Genomic DNA, 8,500 nt, shown 5'->3' on the forward strand with positions numbered 1-8,500 from the left:
GGCAGGGTGTGTGGCCCTATGACACAATTCCTGTGATGTCAGGGGGTGTGGCATATGCTAATGAGTTATGCTAATGAGTGCCCCTAGCTCTTTTTCTACGAAACGACCCGTGTCGAGGTTTATGAGATTATGCATGGGATAGAGCAGGCTGAGAAAGAAGTACTTTTCTCCCTTTCTCACAATACAAGAACTCGTGGGCACTCCATGAAATTGCTGAGCGGTCAGGTTAGAACAGATAAAAGGAAGTCCTTCACCCAAAGAGTGATTAACACATGGAATTCACTGCCACTGGAGGTGGCAGCAGCTACAAGCATGGACAGCTTTCAAGAGGGAATTGGATTAACATATGGAGCAGCGGTCCATCAGTGGCTATTAACCACAAGGTATAGATAGGAGCTCTTGGTCTGGGGCAAGTGATGCTCTGTATTCTTGGTGCTTGGGGGAGGGGCAACAGTGGGAGGGCTTCGAGTGTCCTGGCCCCACTGATGGTCCTCCTGATGGCACCTGGTATTTTTGGCCACTGCATGACAGAGGGCTTGGACTGGGTGGGCAGCTGTTAACTGGCCTGGGGGCTTATGGTGTGTGTGGAAGGGAATCCAAGACCTTGGCTTTAAAAGTAAGAACACCTTGTAAATCCAGAAGCAATTTGGTTGCTGTTTTATGCGTTTTGTGGTTCAGTAGGGAAACCTTCAGAGCTAACTTCAGAGGACGGCGGAAGACAGGAAGGCCTGGCGTGATCTGGTCCATGGGGTCGCAAAGAGTCGGACTCGACTGTGCGACTGAACAACAACAAGGGAAACCTGCGTTTGAATCTGCACTCTGCAATGGAAACTCGCAGGGTGACCTCGAGCCCATCCCAAGCTGTCTGCCTAACCTACCTCACAGGGTGGTTGTGAGGATTAAAAGGAGGAGAGGAGAAAGAGGTAAGCTGCTTTTGGTTGCAACGGGAGAAAGGCAGGGTATACATTAAGGAGTATTGTGTAGTTGAGCCAGTTTGGTGTCGTGGTTCAGTCCACGGACTCTAATCTGGGGGAACCGGGTTTGATTCCACACTCCTCCACTTGCACCTGCTGGATGACCTTGGGCAAGCCATAGTTCTGGCACAGCTGTTCTTGCAAAAGAGCAGTTTCTGTCAGAGCTCTCTCAGCCCCACCTACCTCACAGGGTGTCTGGGGTGGGGAGGGGAAGGGAAGGGAGTTTGTAAGCCGCTCTGAGACTCCTTTGGGTTGTGAAGGGCCGGGTATAAATCCAATCTCCTCTTCTAATTACAAGGTTGGGGGCACATGAGAAATTACAGGGGGGATTAGGATCATAGAGTTGGAAGGGACCTCCACGGTCATGTAGTCCAACACGCTGCACAATGTAGGAAATTCACAAATACCTCCCCCACACACACACACACACACAATTAAATGACTGGGAGATCATTTCCCTTTCAGGGTTTTAAACCCTCAGTGGCCTTTTGTTTCCCTTTTGTTTCCCTTTAACTTTAGAATATTCGATGCCTTCTTGGGCACGGTCCCTCCCCGACAAGCTGGCATTTTATGGGGAGGGGGGGATATACAGACCCCTGAAATGCCCCACCATAGCTACGGGCCTGGGTGGGGACAAACGTGGTTTAAGCGCTACCGTTTGCTGCTGGGACTTCGGGCAGGCCGGGCCATCCCTGTGTGCTGAGAGAGGACCACTGCTCTCTCTACCCCACTCCTCTTTCCTTTCTCTGTTTTCCTGCACCGGCCTTTCGGCACCGCGTGGCCAATCCTGGCTATTTCAGAGTTCCTCGTGCGATTTCCTCCTGTGCTTCGCCAAGGGTGGGAAACCGACTGATGCATTTCCTCCTCTTTCGCATTTGGCGGGGAAGGAAGTAACCAACTCATCCCTCATCTGGAGACACGGTTCTGTTGCTAAATTCGATTTCCCCCATTTTGCTTCTGGGAAAGAAAGCTCCCTTCCTGCCTGCTGTCACTTAAGGGAACTCACTCTCTTCCGGAAGCGGTGGCTTTGGGCCAGCGTTGGAGCCAACGTCTATCTGTGACTGGGAGGCAGCAGTCAGTTAGCCGAGATTTATTTAAGGGACGGCACTGTTAGCACCAACTGGCCCTGAGGCTGGTGTTCATTGTGGAGTTTCAATCCTGCTCATGCATGGGCGGCTCTGAAAGCAGTGATGCGGGCTTCCGGTCCGTGCCCTTGGCCAGCACAGCATGATCCCATACCTGCCCGCAACGAGCTGGTGATCCCAAATCAATACAATCGTCAGCCGTCTCCTCTGTCCCCCCTCATTCCTCTTTTCAGGGCTGTCTTGCAGCCCTCTGGTGAGGATATGACGTGACCCTATACGGAGTCCCCCACTATCTGTCCATCTAACCCAATCGGATGGCCAGTGTTCCCTCTAAGCTGAGTGAGTGCGAGCTAGCTCACAGTTTTTTAGCCCCCGGCTCACACGTTTTTGTCTTAGCGCAGGAAGGATGGCTCTAGAGCAAAGTAATTTAGGCAGTAGCCAAATCGCTCGCTCACTACTTTAATGCCAGTAACAAAGTAGAATTTTTGCTCACCAGACTCCACTGCTTAGAAAGGAGCATTGTTGAGGGTGGCTTCTCCAAGGACTCAGGCGAGGGTCTTCCCCCCACACACAAACACACTCTGCTACCTCAGAATCCTTGGTTTAGAAAACATTATGTGCCCCTTTTCCAAAGATCTGCTGGCGGCAGCTTGGAGGGCAAAAACGATGCCATGAGAATACAGTTGCCGGTATCCAACAGCATTCAGCACCCTTAAATGGTGTGCAGGCTAGAAGCAGACTGTGAGAACAGCTTTAGAAAACGGATACTCCCCAGGGAGAACCCTGACCTGAAAAACCCAGGTTATCCCGATCTTTATTTATTTATTTTATTCTATTTATACCCCGCCCTCCCCACAGGTGGGCTCAGGGCGACTTACAGAATTGGTACCCAGCACCATAAAACCATACAAAGATTAAAACATTCCAAAACATTTAAAACAATCCAATGAACAAGTGCTAGTGCTGATGATCCTCGATCAGTAGTTCAAATGGCATATTGTATAACAACAATCCAATCGCGGAAGCTACCCAGGTTGGGTAAATCCTGGAGATTTGGGGGTGGAGCCTGGGGAGGACAGGGACCTTGGTGGGGCACCGTGCCCCAGAGTCCCCCCTCCGAAGCAGCCATTTTCTCCAGGGGAACTGATCTCTGTCGTCTGGAGATAAGAGTTGCCAGCCTCCAGGTGGGAGTGGGGGATCCCCCAGTTTTGTGGGTTCTTGCCTACCGCTGGCAGGGAGAAGCCCCGCCCCATCAGCTGAGCCCCCCCTTGACATGATGACATCACACAAGTGCTGTGTAGCAAGACCTCCTTTGCATATTAGGCGACACACCCCTAATGTAGCCAATCCTCCAAGAGAAGAAAAGAAGAGATTGGATTTATACCCCGCCCTTCACTACCCAAAGGTGTCTCAGAGCGGCTTACAAACTCCTTCCCCTCCCCACCACAGACACCCTGTGAGGTAGGTGGAGCTGAGAGAACTCTGGCAGAAACTGCTCTTTTTCAAGAACAGCTCTTATCAGAACTACGGCTTGCCCAAGGCCATCCAGCCAGGTGCAAGTGGAGGAGTGGGGAATCAAACCCAGTTCTCCCAGATTAGAGTCCGCGCACTTAACCGCTACACCAAACTGGCTCTCCAAACTGGCTTACAGAGCTCTTCTTACAGGGGCTACTGTGAGCTCTTGGGAGGACTGGCTACATGAGGGGCGTGTCGCCTAATATGCAGAGGAGTTCCTGCTACAAAAAGAGCCCTGGATGTCATCACCCTGAGGATGTCGCATGGTGGGGCAAAACTATGGTTTGAGCCCAATTTTACAATAGTTTGCCCAAAAACCAGAGCGTCGCCAATGTGGTGATGCTGCTCCCCACACACACACACACACACACACACCGCCAGCACGAGGTAAGGACTTGGCAACCCTACCCGGAGATGTGCTGTAATTCCCGGGGATCTCCAGGACGCACCTGGATATTGACAACCCTAACTGAGTGCTCTCGACTCGCAACTGACTTATGGCGACCCCAGCAAGGGTCTTTCGAGGGGTTTCTGGGAGTTTCTTGATTGTTTGTGCTTTTCATTCTTCCTAAAATGCATTTATTTTTGAAAATTGGTGGGCGCATGGGGGGGGGCGCCAGAAGGGATCCTCGCCTAGGGTGCAAAATAAGCTGGGGCCGGCCCTGTGCCCGTCTTCTCCAGGGGAACGGATCTCTGTCATTGGAACCCCAGGAGATCTCCAGCCACCACCTGGAGGCTGGCAACCCTGCTCCAACCCCCGCCTTGCCCAAGATCCAGAGAATAGAATCATAGAACTCCAGAGTGGGAAGGGGCCAGACAGGCCACCTAGTCCAAACCCCCCCCCCACTCAGGATCAGCCTAGAGCAGGGGTGTCAAACATAAGGCTTGGGGGCCGGATCCGGCCCATCCAGGGCTCTTTCGCGGCCCGCGAGCAACTGATGCAAGGGAGGGAGTGCTGGGAGGGGAGTGGGCGGAGCCACTCCATTGGGGCTTCAGCACAGCAGAACAACCTCCCCTGCAGCAGTCAAGCCGCACCGCACTGCTGCCTCTCTGGTACGCCTATGTGAGTTTTCCTCTCCAACCCCCCTCTCACCCCAGGGGGCCTTGCAGTGAGTACACACCAAGGTCGGAGCTTACCAGCTTCTGTCCTTTATACAGTTTCTATCTCTAGTACTTGGCGTTATGTTTTATGGCACTCATGGCCTGGCCTGACAGAGACATTTACGTCAGATCCGGTCCTTGAAACAAATGAGTTTGACGCCTCTGCCCTAGAGCATCCCTGACAAGTGTCTGTCCAGCGGCTGCTTAAAGACTGCCAGTGAGAGGGAGCTCACCACCTCCCTAGGCAGCGGAATCCACTGTGGCACAACTCTGACTGTCAAAAAGTTTTTCCCTAATATCCGACCGGTACTTTCCCGCCCTTAATTTAAACCCATTTTTGTGAGTCCTATATATCCTCTGCTGCCAAGAGGAACCAGCTCCCTGTCCTCCTCTAAGGGATGGCCCTTCAGATACTTCAAGAGAGCAATGCTGTCGTCCCCCCCCCCAACCTCCTCGTCTCCAGACCGAACATCCCCAGGTCCCTCAGCCTTTCCTCAAAGGGCTTGGTCTCCAGGCCCAAGCCTCCAGGAATTTCCCAACTGAAGTTGGCAACCCTTCTCGTGGCAAAAGGACTGGCGCTTTGGGTGTGAATGCAGAATTTGACTTTAGGCCCACATTCAGCAGAGGCATTGAGAAAACTGCCTTAGGCAAGTGGCCTTTCCTTCTATTCAAGCCTCAAGCCCCAAAGGCTTCTGGGAGGTTAAAATGGAAGCAGCCACGGCCCGCTTCTGGGAGTGCTTCGGAGGAAGGGAGGGGCGCCAGAGGGAGAATAAACACATGTCAGAGATGAGGCACATCCTGCTCCGTGGGACGAGGTTGACGTGGGAAGGTTCGTGCCTCCTTACGGAGGCGCATTCACATTTTCAAAAGAGAAACAGGAAGTGGCGCTCTAATCAGAAACAAGTGGCGACTGGACACAGGATGGGTGTGTGGAAGCTCTGGCTATATTTATGTCTCCCTGGAGATGATGCGTGGAACTAAGTCGATCCAGGCAAGCGTACCCTTGGGGGGCTTTGTGGTGCGCAAGGAACAAATCTCCACTCTGCCGTGGAGATAGCGTGCCGGGTAACCGCTGGTCACGCACGCGTTCTCTCTCTTTCTCTCTCTAACCTACTTCACAGAGAACCGCACCCGCTGCCCAGAGGTCCTTGGAAAAAGGGGAAGATAAAAATATCCTAGACTAGCGAGCCAGTTTGGTGTAGTGGTTAAGAGTGATGGACTCTAATATGGGAGAACCGAGTTTGATTCCCTACTCCGCCACATGCAGCTGCTGGTGTGACCTTGGGTCAGTCGCAAGTTCTCTCGGAGCTGTTCTCTCAGAGCTCTCTCAGCCCCACCTGCCTCACAGGGTGTCTGTTGTGGGGAGGGGAAGGGAAAGGAGATAGTATGCCACAGATATACCTCCATGAATCTGTCTAATCCCCTTTTAAAGTTGTCTAATATGCCAATAGATAAATAGGTACCACTTCGGTGGGAAGGTAACAGCGTTCCGTGCGCCTTGGTGTTTAGTCATGCCGGCCACATGACCATGGAAACGTCTTCGGACAGCGCTGGCTCTTCGGCTTTGAAACGGAGATGAGCACCGCAACCCTAGAGTCGGACTCGACTGGCTTTCGAGCAAGGGAACCTTTACCTTTACCTTTAATATGCCTGTGGCCATCAATACATCCTCTGTCGGCGACTTCCACATCATCCAGCCTAAGACAATCCAATGAACAATGCTATAGTCCTTCCGCTTTGGAATAATCGTGGCCTTTGAATTGGATTGGAAAGGGGGGGGGGCAGTGTTCGAAAATAACAGGTCATTTTGTAGGACCGACAAGCCTCTCTGTCACCTTTCCTCCACTGCCGTTTTGGGGAACTGTTTAAGCACTGCAGCCCAAAATAATTTCGAATAATCTCTGCTCCCGTTCTTCCACTAACCCCGTCAGTCGAAGAGTAATGATGGTCGGGGGGGGGGGCAGACCTTGCTGGAAGGGAAAACTTTCAGGACCTAAGCGGCTGAGGAATGCAGTTCTTTTGCCGATGGAATTCCAAGTATATTAAAATTTTAATAACCCCCCTCCCCCGCGCACTTTTCCAGTCTTGCCTCTCCTTCCTCACACTTCAGCTGCAGTGCCGCGGATAAAAAATAAAATATGTCTCTTCGGGGCAGGGTGGGTGTGTGTGTGAATCTCTGCATCTCTCATCTGCTGCTTCTCCCAGTGCAAACTTTTGGAAATGATTCTCTCGAACGTGCTCAGTTCCTTCGCCCAGGGTCTTGGTTGCTGGCATTAAGCTGATGCTGCTTTGCTGAATCGAGAGCACATCCCACCTTGCGTTCTACATCAGTCATGACTGTGGCATCTAGAGCTGTCAGCTCCAGGTGTGGAGATTCCTGGAGATCTGGGAGTGGATCCTGGAGGGGGGGTGTAGTTTTTTTTGGGGGGGGCTCAGCAGGGTTTAATGCCATTGAGTCCGCCCTCCAAAGCAGCCATTGTCTCCGGGGCAAGCGATGGCACAGGAAGTGGTGGCAGCTACCAGCACAGACAGCTTCAAGAGGGGATTGGAGAAACATATGGAGCGGAGGTCCATCAGTAGATATTAGCTACAAAGTATAGAGGGAACACTCTGCCTGGGGCAAGTGATGCTCTGTATTCTTGGTGCTTGGGGGGGGCAACAGCGGGAGGGCTTCTGGAGTTCTGGCCCTGCTGGTGGACCTCCTGATGGCCCCTGGGTTTCGGCCACCTTTGTGACACAGAGTGTTGGACTGGATGGGCCATTGGCCTGATCCAACATGTCTTCCCTTATGGTCTTATGTCTGGGGCAGTGATGCTCTGTACTCTTGGTGCTTGGGAGGGGGGCAACAGTGGGAGGGCTTCTGGAGTTCTGGCCCCACTGGTGGACCTCCTGATGGCACCTGACTTTTGGTCACCGTGTGACACAGAGTGTTGGACTGGATGGGCCACTGGCCTGGTCCAACATGGCTTCTCTTATGGTCTTATGTCTGGGGCAGTGATGTTCTGTATTCTTGGTGCTTGGGGGGCAACAGTGGGGAGGGCTTCTGGATTTCTCGCCCCACTGGTGGACCTCCTGATGGCACCTGACTTTTGGCCACTGTGTGACAGAGTGCTGGACTGGATGGGCCACTGGCCTGATCCAACATGGCTTCTGTTACGTTCTTATGGGAACTGTTCTCTGTACCCTTGAAATCAGTTGTAATTCCAAGAGGTCTCCAGGCCCCACCTGGAAGCTGGTAACCCTAACTTTGGTATTGGATGATTCGGCTGAAAAAGAAGAAACACGCTGGCTGATTTTCAAAGCTTCTATCCCGCTTTTATCCTCTCTAAGGAACCCCAATGAACCGGCTGAAAAAGAAGAAACACGCTGGCTGGTTTTCAGAGCTTCTATTCCGCTTTTCTCCTCTCCAAGGAACCCCAATGAACTTACGTGAAAACCACAACTGCATTAAAAAACAACCAACAACAACTCGCGAAAACAGCCTTGAGGATAAACCAAACACCCTGAGAAACCCTCTTAAACAATTCAGCCTGTTCACCTTTCTGCTAAAGGCGGCGACCACTGAGAGAAGCCCATTCCACAAAACTGGGGCTGCTACGGGAAGGCTGCCAACTTCCAGTTTGGAAATACCTGGAGATTTGAGGGGGGAGCCTGGGACGGGTGGGGTTTAGGGAGGGGAGGGGCCTTGGTAGGCTATAATGCCATGCAGTCCGCCTTCCAGGGCAGCCATTTCCTCCAGGAGACGTGGGATACATGTTACAAATAAATAAATAATTTCTTTAAAAAGCAATCTAGGGAGGGAAGGAAGGTGGCATGGTATAGCCT

Source organism: Gekko japonicus, unplaced genomic scaffold (assembly GCF_001447785.1).
Source record: "Gekko japonicus isolate JY-2015 unplaced genomic scaffold, Gekko_japonicus_V1.1 scaffold3302, whole genome shotgun sequence".
NCBI lineage: Eukaryota > Metazoa > Chordata > Lepidosauria > Squamata > Gekkonidae > Gekko > Gekko japonicus.